A 14,603-nucleotide genomic window follows, 5' to 3' on the forward strand; every position below is an offset into this window, starting at 1 on the left:
GCTTGTAAATTTCCACCAATTTAAAATTATATTTATTAATCATACAAACCAAGAGATGCAGTATCACCAGCACCCCAGAGGCATGCTTGGGCTCACTCCAATCACTTTCCTCCCAAAGGAATGACCATCCTGACTTTTAACACTGTACACGAGGGCTGCACAGCCAATCTTGTCCCCTCCCAGCCCACTCCACCCTCCTCTGCCCAACTCTGTATCCTCTTGCCAACAAAAAATTAATCAGTTGGCCTACGAAAGAAATGGAAATTTTTACTTGAGCCAAATTGAGGATTCTAAGCCAGGAAGAGCCTCTCAGAAAGCCTTGAGAACTGTTCCACCCATTAGAGGTCAAAGCACAGTTGTATGAGTTTTTGGAGACCGAGGGCTGCGCATTCGATGACATATGATTGGCGGTTTACACAGTCCAGATCTGTAAGTACAAAGTGATGGGTCATTGCGGCCCCTACAATATGGAGGAGGAATGTTTTCTTTAAGGAGTTGTCTTGTTGGTGCTGGGAGAAGGTTGCCCTTTGCGGTTAAATAGGTATTTCTGCTGATGGGGGAGTCTGGCCTGATGCATAACGCAGATACAAAATGCACAACTGGGGAGAGAGTGGGCCAAAGGGCAGAGAAAATTCTTTCATGTTTAAATTTTTCTTGTCTTGCCATAAAAATGAATTTTATATCATGCTACCATTTCATCTGAAAATATTTCAGTATGTAAGTCTAAAACACAGAGACCTAAAATATAACCATGATGCTGTAAAATAACATTTTAAAGCTTAACCATAATAACTGAATGTCAGCAGATATCCTGAACACAGACATTTCCTTGTTTGTCTCATATGCGTGTGTGCTCAGTTGTGTCTGACTCTTTGCAGCCCCATGGACTGTAACCCGGCAGGCTCCTCTGTCCATAGAATTTTCAGGCAAGAATACTGGAGTGGGTTGCCATTACCTCCTCCAGGGGATCTTCCCGACCCAGGGATCAAACCCAAGTCTCTGTTGTCTCCTGCTTTGGCAGGAGAATTCTTTACCACTGTGCAACTAGGGAAGTCCTGGTTTATCTCAAAGATTCAAGATATTGGAAGTTGCTTGAATTATGATCTAAATAAGATCCACAGGGGTTCTGAAATGTTTTTTAACCTGTAGGTTCCCCTTCTCCCTTTCCCAATTCCTAGCACTTTCCCCTCCTGTTTTCTCTCTTCCTCACTGAAATATTATTTTTTTGGTTGTTGAACTGGATATTCATTCTACAGAACATGGTCTGACCTTCATCACTGCATGCTGTGGTGGTGGTTATCACATCTTTCTGTCTCATTTTGATTCTGTAACTTGGTCGTTGTTGGGTTTGATCCGATTCAATTTTGCTATTTTGGCAAGAATCCTTCACAGGGGGAGTGGGGTTCTTCTAGACACATAAGGCTGGTTGTCTCCTGGTTGCGATGTTTGCAGCTGTAGATCATCATTGTTTAGACCCACTGTCCTTATGGATTTGTAAAATGGTCATATTCTATTATTTCTTTTTCATTTATTAGACATAATGCTTCTAAAAAGAGAAAATTACCCTCATCAATAATTTGATTACCCTGAGGGTCAGTTTATATAGGAAATGAAGAATAAATGCTCAATTTTTACCTTTTTATTTACAGCAAAATAAAAATGAGTTGGTGGCCTACTATCTTTGACAGGTGACTTTTGATTCCTGGGTCGGGAAGATCTCCTGGAGAAGGGAGCGGCTATCCGTTCCAGTATTATTGCCTAGAGAATTCCACAGACAGAGGAGCCTGGTGGGCTGCAGTCCTTGGGATCTCAAAGCCTTGGATACAACTGAGTGACTAACATTTGCACTTTCCCTTTTCATGAACTCTTGTCATGCTTTGAAACATTTTTAAAAAATGTAAACCTACTTAAAAATTAAAAATTTTTTTTTCTGATGTTGGGGGTCAAAAAGGGAGGGGGCGCCAACCTACAATATGTCTTGCCAACCTCTTAGAGACCTTGGCACTGGAATCCATCTTGGCTAAAAGATGTGCACATACATCAGGAAGGACTTTGAGTCAGATCAGAAATGAACAACGAGCAAGATGATTGGCCAGAGGGAACCTAGAGAGGTGCCCCTACAGAGACAATACAAGCCATCCTAAAAGCACAATGCCCTCCAAGCCCACTCATCCGCATGTACTTTCTCCTAATAAACACTTAATCTGTTACACTACTCAGTCTTTTAGCTGAATTTTTAAATCCTTTTTATTTTAGATTGGAGTAGAGGTGATTACTCTTGCCTGGAATAGCCCATGGACAGAGGAGCCTGGTAGGCTGCAGTCCATGGGGTGGCTAAGAGTCGGACACGACTGAGCGACTTCACTTTCACTTTCCACTTTCATGCATTGGAGAAGGAAATGGCACCCCACTCCAGTGTTCTTGGCTGGAGAATCCCAGGGACGGGGGAGCCTGGTGGGCTGCCGTCTATGGGGTCGCACAGAGTCGGACACGACTGAAGTGACTTAGCAGCAGCAGCAGCAGCAGCAGAGGTGATTAACCATATTTTAGGTGTATAGCAAAGTGATTCAATTATACATATACATGCATCTATTCTTTTTCAAATTATTTTTCCATTTGGGTTCTTACATAATATTGAGCAGAGTTCCCAGTGCTACACAGTAAGTCCTTATTTTAAATATAGCAGTGTGTACGTACATGTCCATCCCCAAATCCTGATCTAGCTCTTCTCCCCCACCCTTCCCTCAGGTAATCGTAAGTTTGTTCTCTAAGTCTGTGAGTCTATTTCTGTTTGTAAATAAGCCAAGGGATCTTTGTTGAATTTTTTTTTCTCCAAAGAAGACAAGGACCAGGGAGAGACTTACATCACACCCAGAGGCCCTCATCGACTAGTGGCTAGGATTTGGCACTCTAAGTGCCACAGTCTGGGCTTGATTCCAGGATAGGGAACTGAGATCCGGATTTGAGCTGCTGTACCCCAAGCCCCACCCATCAATCAGAACTAGCTTGCAAGCCAGAGCAGCTGGAAGGCTTTGAATGGATGTTTCCGATTCTCTGTCAATCTGAAGATTTGAATCTCAAAGGTGGGCTTCCTGTGCTTCCCTGGAAGGAGACCACCCTCTGCCAGAGAAAGTGATGGGGAAATATTTGTAGAAGAGAGACTTCATTGAGATTTCATTTTCAAAAAGACTATGATTTACTGAGCTTGGACGATGTGCTTTTATCTCATTACCCACTTATCTCTGGATATCACCTGGGTTTAATCCCTGGTCGAGAAGATCCTCTGGAGAAGAGAATGCCAATCCACTCCAGTATTCTTGACTGGAGAATCCCATGGATAGAGAAGCCTTTGCAGGCTACAGTCCAGGGGGTCACAAAGGGTCAGACACGACTGAGTAACTAACACACACCCACTTATCTCAGAAACATTGTGATGATATGAACTCAGATCCCTTTTTATAGAAGAAGAAAATGAGGTTAGCAAAGCCAGAAGCTCATCGGGACCACTTGGCTTGTCAGAAGCCTACAGGGCCTCTCATCTGTCTGCGTGGCTTCTAGGCAAAGTGGTTTCATATCCCCCTGTTCACAGCCCTCTGTGCTGGGCTTTCTGGGGCACAGAGCCCTGCCTGCTCCACAAGACACCTGCGACACCCTTGGAGGACCACATTTCAGGCTTCCTCTTGACATGATACCCCTCCCACCTCCCTCCCCCCAAGAAAGCAGGCCTTCTCGGACCCTCTACGTAAAATGGCAGCCTCCACTTCCTTGTCCTGCCCCCTTTCCTGGTTTTGCATCAGTGCCTTCTTCTATATAAATATTTTGCATATTTATTGTGTTTGTTGTTTGCCTGTCTCCCCATTAGAGTTTATGCTCCACGGGAGCAGGGATTTCGGCCTGTTTTGTCCACTGCTGTGTCTCTGTGTAGCATAGTCTCTCAGAGTGCACGCAGAGCTGTGTACCCAGGGCTCCGGGTTGTCTGCTGTCTGTGTGGGTTGGAGATGCGTCTAACCTTCAGGCGGACTCCCCATCAGCATTTTATCACGGTGATGCCTTCGGGGCCCGAATGATCTGCATTTCCCGGTTCCTACCAGGAGGTGGCAGTGTGCTCGCTCAGCCGGAACCGGCTCTGCTGAGGTTTCCCCGATGCAGCAGCTGCTTGGTGCCTCTGGCCCAGGACTGCCCCCACTGCTGCTGCTGCTGCTGCTAAGTCGCTTCAGTGGTGTCCGACTCTGTGCGACCCCATAGACGGCAGCCCACCAGGCTCCGCCGTCCCTGGGAGTCTCCAGGCAAGCACACTGGGGTGGGTTGCCATTTTTCTTCTCCAATGCGTGAAAGTGAAAAGTGAAAGTGAAGTCGCTCAGTCGTGTCCGACCCCTCAGCGACCCCATGGACTACAGCCTTCCAGGCTCCTCCGTCCATGGGATTTTCCAGGCAAGAGTACTGGAGAGAGAATTCTCTGTCGATCTAGGCCTGAAAGACCTGTCATAAAACCAGATGAAAAGCCCTTCTCTATTTATCCTGCTGAAGTCAGAACAAATCGTTAGTAACACTTAAACATAGATCATGGGGCCTGGTCAAGTATACATTGAAATTACCTGCAAGAAATTCTTGGGGGGCACTTTCATTTCTCTTGGGATGTTTCTTCGTTGTGATTGTTTAAATATCTCCCCTCCCCCACCTTCCCAAACACCTCTATGCCAGTTGTTTACTGAGCTAAATTGAACAACTATTTCTTATGTGCCAGACAATTTGGGAAAAACATAGAAATTTTCTTTTGGGAAAATGTTCTTTGTTAAAAATTAAAAAGCAGAAAAATAAGAGCACAGTTCATGTAGCTTTCAACATGAGCAAATATTCTGATGCTGCTGCTGCTAAGTTGCTTCAGTCGTGTCCGACCCTGGGCGACCCCACAGAAGGCAGCCAACCAGGCTCCCCCATCCCTGGGATTCTCAAGGCAAGAACACTGGAGTGGGTTGCCAGTGGGTTTCCTTCTCCAATGCATGAAAGTGAAAAGTGAAAGTGAAGTCGCTCAGTCGTGTCCAACTCTTAGCGACCCCATGGACTGCAGCCTAACCAGGCTCCTCCATCCATGGGATTTTCCAGGCAAGAGTACTGGAGTGGGATGCTAGGCATGTTTAATAATCATGCAAGAAGTATTACAGATTAAAGAGCAAGACAATTTAATAAACATTTCTTGGGCACCTCCTGTGTGTCTGGCACTAAGTTCAGTTCAGGGAAATAAAATATGAATCAAAAAAGGTCATTGCTTCCAAGGAACCTAATCCCTAGTGAGAGTCAAAGATATTTGTACAATAAATTATAATACAAACAGAATAAAATATATGATAAAAAAATAAACTGAAAGTGTTCATAGACTATTCACCAAGATTTTTTCTTTTTTTTTTCTGTGCAGTCATGTCTGACTCTTTGTGGCCCCATGGAATTCTCCAGGCCAGAATACTGGAGTGGGTAGGGAATCTTCCCAACCCAGGGATCAAACCCAGGTCTCCCACATTGCAGGCAGATTCTTAACCAGCTGAGCCACATGGGAAGCCCAAGAATACTGGAGTGGGTAGCCTATCCCTTCTCTAGGGGATCTTCCAGACCAAGGAATTGAAAGTCATCTCTCAAAGATACTACGGGACCAACTCATTTTTATTACGCTGTAAATAACAAGGTAAAACTTGAGCATTTATTCTGTATTTTCTATATAAAGCAGAGTCTCCTGCATTACAGGTTGATTCTTTACCAACTGAGCAATGAGGGAAGCTCATTCACCAGGATAGACTGTATATATTCTGAGTCATACAGAGACTTCACTTCAGGTGAAAGAATAAACTTGGATCTGTTACAACTGATTGCTATAAGAAAAACTAGTTCTTCATTGATATCAAAAGGTGTTATGTCATTAAAAACTTTGGTATGAATACAGTGATAAAATTAAAACCAGAAAAATTAGGATCTAAAAGAAAGTGCTTAAGGATTCCAAGGCTAAAGTGTATGTGTGTTTTGTGAGTCCATCAACTCCCAAAGAAGTCTATCAATAATAGATAGATGATGTTTTTGCTGATGTTTTGATGATGCTATTTATGTAAATCTACAGTTATATATGTGGAGTTAATAAATTAACAAATATTGATTAAAAATAAAGTTGATACCAGCAATGTTGCACAGGAATGTGGAAGCTGGAAGAAATAATTTTGGTCAGGGAAATCAGAGAAGACTTCCTGAAAGAGGTGGCTTTTACACCATTGCTTGAAAGATGAGCAGGACTTTGGTAGACTGAGAATGGGAAAGAAGTGTATTCCAAGCTAATACACAGGCAAAACCAGAAGCCCAGAAGTGTGATCATTTTGTGATCTTGTGTATTTGGAGTGTGGGGCTGGGGTTGAATGTGGATGGTGTGGATCTAGGAATGTCCAATTCCATTTAGCAGAAGAAGTGCCTAGTGGCAGGGGCTCAATAATTGCTTACTGAGGGAAAACAGGCAGGAAAGCCAAAAAGAAAGAAAGAATAAAGGGGGAAAAAAAGGGTCAAGGTCTGGCAAATAGACGCTTACTGTGGATTATGAGAACCAAGAAGTAAATCAGAACGTGCGACAGCAGGGCCCTCTTCCCACCTCCCAGTTCTTCCCATTTAAACAAAAATTCTTTCTTTCTTTATTTTCGGCTGTGCTGGGTCTTTGTTGCCACACAGGCTTTTCTCTAGTTGCGGCAAGTGGGGGCTGCTCTCTAGTTGCTGCGTGTGGGCTCCTCGTTGCGGTGGTCTCTCTTGTTTTGGAGCACGGGCTCTAGGGCATGTGGGCTTCAGTGGTTGTGGCACATGAGATTAATTGCCCTGCAGCATGTGAAATCTTCCTGGGAGAGACATCAAACCTGTGTCCCCTGCATTGGCAGGCAGAGTCTTAACCACTGGACCGCCAGGGAAGTCCTCCCTTCTTATTCCAGTTTTATTGGAAAAATAAAATGGAAATAGCAAAATATTATCCCTTCTTCTTCCACCTTTTGACTGTCTGGAAAGAGTATTTAATAACTAAAACTACAGTAAATGTTCTGTTGTTTGAATGTACAGTTTATCTCTCCATTCCCCTACTAGAGGGCATCTTGATTTCTTTCAAGTTTTGAAAATTACGAATAAAATAAGTATAAACATTCATGTCCAGGTTTTTGTGTGGACATGAAAGTTCAGCGCCTCTGGGTAAATGCCAAGAAGTTTGATTGCTGGATAGTATTGTAAGAGTATGTTAAGCTTTGTAAGAAACTGCCAACTGACTTCTGAAGTGTCTATACTATTTTGCATTTTCACCAGCAATGAATGATAGTTCCTCTTGCTCTGCATCCTCATCAACATGTCAGCGTTTTGAATTTTGGCCATTCTAATAGGTGTGTAGTGGTATTTCACTATTGTTTTCATTTGCAATTCCCTGATGACATAGGTGTTGAACAATTTTTCATATATTTATTTGCCATTTATCTGTCTTTGGTAAGCTATATGTTCAAGTCTTTTATCTTTTTTAAAATTAAGGGTTTTTTTTAATTGTTGATTTTTAAGAATTCTGTATATATTTTGGATAATAGTCATTTATCAGAGATGTCTTTTACAAATACATTATCTCAGTCTATAGATAGTCTTTTTCTTTTGACAGTGTTTTTCTCAGAGCAGTTTTTAATTTTAACGAGGTCCTGCTAACCAATTATTTCATGGATTGGGCTTTTGGTGTTATATCTAAAAAATCATCAGCTTAACCAGAGTTATTTAGATTTTCTCCTACTTTTATAATTTTGCATTTTAATTATAGATCTGTGCATAGAGAACAGACTTGTGGTTGCCAAGGGGGAGGGGGTGATGGTTTGGAAGTTTAGGGGTAACAGATGCAAACTATTATATGTAGAATGGATAAGCAACAAGTTTCTACTGTATAGCATAGGGAATTATATTCAATACCCTATGATAAGCCATACTAGAGAATAAGATGAAAATGAATGTATATTTATGTATAATTGAGTCACTTTGCTATATAATAGAAATTAACACAAAGTTGTAAATCAACTGTACTTCAATAAAAAATAAACAGAGGTATATGATCCATTTGAATTAATTTTTGTGAAGTGTGTGAGGGTGTGACAGAGATCTAGATTCACATTTTTGCACTTGAATGTCCAATTTTTCTAGCAACATTTGTTGAAAAGATTCTGTTTGTCTGTACTGCTCAATACATGAATGTGGGTCTATTTCTGGGCTCTCAGTTCTGTCCCACTGATCTATTTGTCTGTGTCTTGAATTCAAGTAGCTACCATCCTTCAACTTTGTTCTCCTTCAGTATTTGGTTGGCTATTCTGAATCCTTTACTTCTCCATACAAAGTTTAGAATCAAGTTGTCAATATCCATAAGATAACTCTCTGAGATTTTTATTGGGATTGCATTCAATCTTTAGACCAAGTTGGGAAGAATAGACATCTTGACAGCATTGAGTGTTTTTGTTCATGAACATGGAATATTTCTCCAGTTATTTAGTTATTCTTTGGCCTGTTTAATCTGAGTTTTGTAGTGTTTTCAAATAGATTTTGTATGTATTGCTATATTTATACCTAAGTATTTCATTTTTAGATGCTAATGTAAATGGCATTGTGTTTTTAAATTCAAATTTGATTTGTTCATTACTGGTATGTAGAAACTGACTTTTATATATCAATCTTACATCTTTCAGCTTTGATGTAACTATTTGTTAGTTTCAAGAATTTGTTGTTGTTATTGACTCCTTTGGAATCTACCGACAATCCTGTCATCTACAAAGACTGTTGTTTTCCTTTCCTGTCCTGTCCGTACACCTTTTGTTTCTCTTTCTTGTCTTATTGCACTGGCCAGAATTCTAGTATGATGTTGAAAAGGAGTGATGAGAAGGGATACCCTTTTCTTGTCTCTGGTGGAGCCATTTTAAGATTTCATTTTTATACTGTTCATTGCAAATGTATAGAAATACACTTGATTTTTGTATACTGGTCTTGTATCCTGACCACTTCATATGCAATCTTCACATTTATCATTTTAATGGTTGCACACAATTTCATCAAGTAATACCCTATAACTTCCTTAATCTCCTCAACCAGTTAGATTTATATGCTGTTTATAAGGTTCTCATGTTTATAAACACTCCTGCTGGAAATAATTTTGTACATTCAACTATTTTCTTTGTAATTATTTCTGTAGACTAAAGGGTTAAAGGGAATGGATATTTTGTATGTTTCAAATTTTTATTGCCAAATTGGCCTTCAATGGAGTGTTAAAGCCTGAAGCTGATGCATACATGTGCTTATTACCTACAGCTCATCTAGCATCTCATGACAGCTTATCCAGTCTACCACAGTACGCTGTTTTTTGAGGTCACCAAAATATGAATAAGTTAGAAGGAACAGATGGCCCTTTGGCATGATGGTGTCCTGTTTTGTGTTGGGTCACTTTGACTTCCTTTAACTGTCGTCATTAATTCTCTTGTAGACATGCACAAGGCTACTGACTTGGTGAGAAAGGTGGGTATAAGTCTTTGGGAATCACCATCACTCCCATCAGAGCTAGAAACACGTCTTGGAGCACCCACCCCATTGATGGTAAATTGGTATCATCCTCTGCGTTGCACAAAGCAAATGACTGTCATCAAAATCATCAACATGGATGGTGCTTATCCCTCGCTCGCTATGTACAGGGAACTGTGTTATGTGCCTAACATCTTCTTTAGTCTTCACAACCCTGTGAGGTAGGTAATGTTAATATTCCCATTTCATAGGTGAGTTAACTAAGTCTTTGAGAGAGTAAATAACCCTTCAAGCTCTCTCCAGTAATAAGTATTGAACCAAGGGTTGAAGGTAGGTTTGTGTGGTCAGCGTTCTTGCACTAAAGCATCATGACGTATTTGATGAACTGAAGGACTGTGCTTTGCAGAGATAATAGCAATAGTTTTATAAAGATACTAACATGGTAAATCATTTGCTCCACCTCAAAAATAGCTATGAGACATCACAGCACTGCAATGAAATGTTTAACCACCAAGTAAATAGCTTCAGGCCAGCAGATGAAATAATTTGATTGTCCAATTAACTTTCAGGGAAACTGGCCAGGTCTGCCTGTGGTCCACTCTGGCCATACGAGCTGGCCTTTCTGTTCACAAGGCCTGCACCTGTTTGGTATAATTCTACTTTCAAACCCTTCTTTTCCTTGTGCCAGCTCCCTCACAGATATGAAAATAACAGCTTTCTAGTAGGCTTCAAAACCTCCTTCTTTTCATATAAGATGTGGAAATGATAAGACCATGCAGAAAAGTTCGTGAAACTAGCACGGAAGTTTAGTAATGTTTCTAAAAGTAGAGCTCTGAAAGATTTAACATTATAAGTCACTGTGATCCCGAGAAAAAGCGATGGTGATGGAGATGTCTTCCAGTAAGTGCGAAAGTGTTTTTTTCTTACCCCCTCAAGAACATTTTCCTTTGTAATGTGGGGTCGCCTGGCATTTTTCAAAGGACATAGATAGTGCTAGTGAATTCAGATGACAGTGAAGTTGTGGTGGGGTGGGGACCCTGGGCAGTGTCGGCAGGAACTTAGGATCAGGTCCTGACTGTGTTGGGCGACCTTGGACAGATCATGAGCCTCTGAGTTTAGTTTGCTTGTATGTGAAATAGGAGGTCACAATACCTTGCATCACAGAACTGCTGTGAAAAACAGCTCTAAGTGAGATACTATTTGGAAAAGAACTTTGGAAATAACAGAATTACCCAAATGCCAAGTAGCGGTTGCACCACCCACTTTCAGCTTGTTTGAGCTGAGAGAGATTCAATCAGCTGAAGTGCCAGGGGCAAAGATCCTGTGTTTAATTTTTTTTTTTTTTTTTTTTTCCTGTGTTTAATTTGATTTTCTGATATTTTCCAAGATTCAGTTAAAAGTTCTTACTGACACAAACCTTCTTAGAGATTTTTCCAAGCTTCACGTGGCTTCTTGCTTGTTTTATCCTTCTCCACCATGCTGAATGAACTTCCTCTTCAGTTAATGTGGTGTCTACCAGGTTTCTCTTTCATAAAGTTTCAAATTTCTCCTTTCTGATTAAAAAGTAGTTTGTGGGGAGATACTTTGAGACTGCATAAGTATCCTGTTCCTATCAAGCCTTAACCGTTTGTTTTAATGGATTCTGATTCCCTTGTTCCTTCTACATCCCTTGGTGACTCTACTATAAGAAAGGGCTATCTTTTTCCCCCGTTTATTATTATTATTTTTTATTGTGTGTGTGTGCTCAGTTGTGTCTAACTCTTTGTGGCCCCATGGACTGCAGCCTGCCAGGCTCCTCTGCCTGTCAGGCTCTTCTGTCCTTGGAACTTTCCAGGCAAGAATATTGGAGTGGGTTGCCGTTTCCTACTCTAGGGGATCTTCCCAGCCCAGAGAGGGAACCCACATCTCTGGCATCTCCTGCATTGTCAGGTGGATTCTTCACCAGTAGTGCTACTTGGGAAGCCCATTTTGTTTATGAAAACTCACAAACTCATGGATTGTCATTCAGTGCAATGGGGCATAATCTATCATTATCATGACTTTGATGGTCAGTTGTCTCTACTTTGACCAGAGGCAGGGGTTTAAGGGTGGCCAGGATTGTTTTTGGAGAAGGCAATGGCACCCCACTCCAGTACTCTTGCCTGGAAAATCCCATGGATGGAGGAGCCTGGTAGGCTGCAGTCCATGGGGTCACGAAGAGTCGGACACGACTGAGCGACTTCACTTTGACTTTTTACTTTCATGCATTGGAGAAGGAAATGGCAACCCACTCCAGTGTTTTTGCCTGGAGAATCTCAGGGACTGGGGAGCCTGATGGGCTGCCGTCTACGGGGTTGCACAGAGTCAGACACGACTGAAATGACTTAGCAGCAGCAGCAGGATTGTTTTAATCAGGTATGGTGGGATGTACAGATATGACAATGACTATCATGAAAGGAGACCTATGTCTTCCTCATGGATCCCTAGACATGGGAGGATGCTCACGAGACCATGTGGGGAAGCACCATACAGGGCCAGTCAGGAGACAGAGGAAGTCAGGGGAGAATGTGGGAGCCTTTATTATCATTTCCACAGGAAGGAATGGGTGAGTTGCAGTGGGTGGGGTCAGGATGGGCTGGTTTCACCCTTTCAGCAGGCTCTGAGACCCAAGGACTGCCCTTCCTTGTCGAGAGCCTGGCCTTGCAGTGATTCAGGCAGGAGAATAGGGACCCTGACTCTGAGAGCCCAATAGAGGATGTGGTTGGGGTATGGGCTCCAGAATGGTTGATTTGCATATGAAATGGTTGATTTTCATATGATTGCATATGAAAAACAGGCTCTGGAGGAGTTATTGACTATCTCTAGGAATTAGCTAACCCTGGGAGGGGCAGTCCCTCCAGAGTCAGCAAGGCCACAGATGTCAGCGCACCAACTACAGAAACAAGGAAATGGCTCTTACAGGGAATCCCAAGCTAGCGTCTATATCCTTTTGACATATCCCTGCCAGTCTCTTGAGTTTTCCTTATTTTCTGGCACAAGAAGTCTGTCCTTCTTGTTTTGATATGAAGATCCATTTTGTCTGGCTTGTGAGCTTAGAATTGTTTTAACTTTCAAAAACCCAAAAGGAGAAAAACCAACAACCCTTAATTTCAAGTTCCTTGTTGTTGTGTCACTCAGTCGTGTCCAACTCTTCTCAACACCATGGACTGCAGCACACTGGGCTTCCCTGTCCTCCACTACCTCCTGGAGTTTGCTCAGACTCATTGAGTTGGTGATGCCATCCAACCATCTCAAGCTCCTAAAGGATTTCTAAATCCTGGCAACTGTGGGTTGGAGGTAGGCAGTCTTGTCTCCTCTGAGGATGTGGGTCTCGGACGCCAGAGAAAGGATCTAGGAAAAACTGTGGGAGCATTAAGTCTCTGTGATCCTGTGTTTTCCTCATGGGTCACCTCATTATTTCATCTATAGGGCGTCTTAGGAAGCAAAGTGGTTCTACTCCACTGGGTCTGGACCTAGTCTTTTCTTGGGAGTTTGGGCAAAGTCATATTTAGGTCTGGAGATGTTGACCTACTGGATAGGACACTGGTTGATTAGACTGTGTTTGCGGGGAGCCCTCAAAGTGGGGAAGCAAATATAGTATATTAACACATGTATATGGAATCTAGAAAGATGGTACTGATGAACCTATTTGCGAGGGCAGCCATGGAGACACAGACATAGAGACCAGACTTGTGGAACACGGCAGGGGTAGGGGGGAGGAAGGAGCGGGCGGGATGTGAGGAGACAGTAACATGGAAACATACATTCCATATGTAAAATAGATAGCCAGTGGGAATTTGCTGTGTGACTCAGGAACTCAAACCTGGGCTCTGTAACAATCTAGAGGGGTGGGATGGGGAGGGAGGTGGGAGGGAGGTTCAAGAGGGAGGGGACACATGTATACCTATGGCTGATTCATGCTGATGCTTGGCAGAAACCAACACAATATTGTAGGACAATCATCCTTCAATTAAAAACAAATAAATTAAATTATATATTAAAAAAGGAGGGAGGGGGGAACCAGTACTGAGATCTAATGTGAAAACGACAGCCATTGAGCTAGACCCGAGATCACATCAATTATGGGTGGACAGCCTGACTTCTTGTTTCTCCAAGTGTGGAGCACAGACCAGCGACCCTGGCACCCTCCGGAAACTTGGTAGAAATGCAGACTCTTGGGCTCTGCCCCAGACTTGCTGAATCAGAATCCTTGTTTGAACATGATCCTGGAGGTTCCTGGGTGTCTTACAGTTTGAGGAACACTACTCCAACAGCCCAACCTACTGATCTAGAGCTTTGGGAGTGACAGAAGAGCGAGTCTGTTCTGACAACCAAGTGAAGAAACCCAGCAGAACCTTTGAATCTTTCCACCTGGCTTCAGAAGGGTCCCCAGCACCAAGAGCAGAGGAAGAATGGAGGGGAAATGAAAGAATTATCATTCTGTGTTGTGTGGAGTCTGTTCAAGGTGCTGGGCACTTTGTTTTCTTAAAATAGATTCCTATAAAACCACATACAATCCTGTTCATAAAAGCATGTGGGGATAGGATTAGTGCTCTTAGAGAATAGACCCCAGAGAGCTGCCTGCCCCTGCCACCACTTGAAGACACAGCAGGAGATTCCATCTAGGAACCAGGAAGCTGGTCCTTGCTAGACCCCCAATCTGCTGATGCATTGACCTTGGACTGCCCAGCCCTGAGGACCGTGAGAAACAGATGGTTGTTTAAGTCACCAGTTTGCCATTCTTTTGTTATAACAGCCCAGGGTAGATTGCACATCTCACCCACAACACAGTCGTGTTTCTGGAGGCCAGTGGTGGTGGCCATTGAGGCAGGACCTCCTCCCTGGGCCTCACCCATGTACAGTGGGGAAGATGTCTGTAAAATCAAACCACCTCTCTCTTCTTCCAGATGAAAGTTTCTCAGTCATGTCTGACTCTTTGCCACCCCAGGGACTGTAGCCCACTAGGCTCCTCTGTCCATGGAATTCTCCAGTGAGAATACTCAAGTGGGTGGCCATGCCCTTCTCCAGGGGATCTTCCCCACCCATGGATCAAA

The 14,603-nt window shown here is 42.7% G+C and overlaps 1 long non-coding RNA gene across 1 annotated transcript in view; it reads left to right on the forward strand.

The window, feature by feature from the left end:
• The first annotated feature begins 362 nt into the window (after positions 1-362).
• Positions 363-14,603, forward strand: part of LOC129625528 (uncharacterized) — a 54,283-nt gene continuing 40,042 nt past the window's right edge. Inside the window, exons 1-2 of the long non-coding RNA XR_008701515.1 lie at positions 363-429; positions 5,414-5,677. This is a non-coding gene — a long non-coding RNA (uncharacterized LOC129625528). The remainder of the gene's footprint in view (positions 430-5,413; positions 5,678-14,603) is intronic.

This window comes from Bubalus kerabau, chromosome 13 (genome assembly GCF_029407905.1).
Source record: "Bubalus kerabau isolate K-KA32 ecotype Philippines breed swamp buffalo chromosome 13, PCC_UOA_SB_1v2, whole genome shotgun sequence".
Taxonomy (NCBI): domain Eukaryota; kingdom Metazoa; phylum Chordata; class Mammalia; order Artiodactyla; family Bovidae; genus Bubalus; species Bubalus kerabau.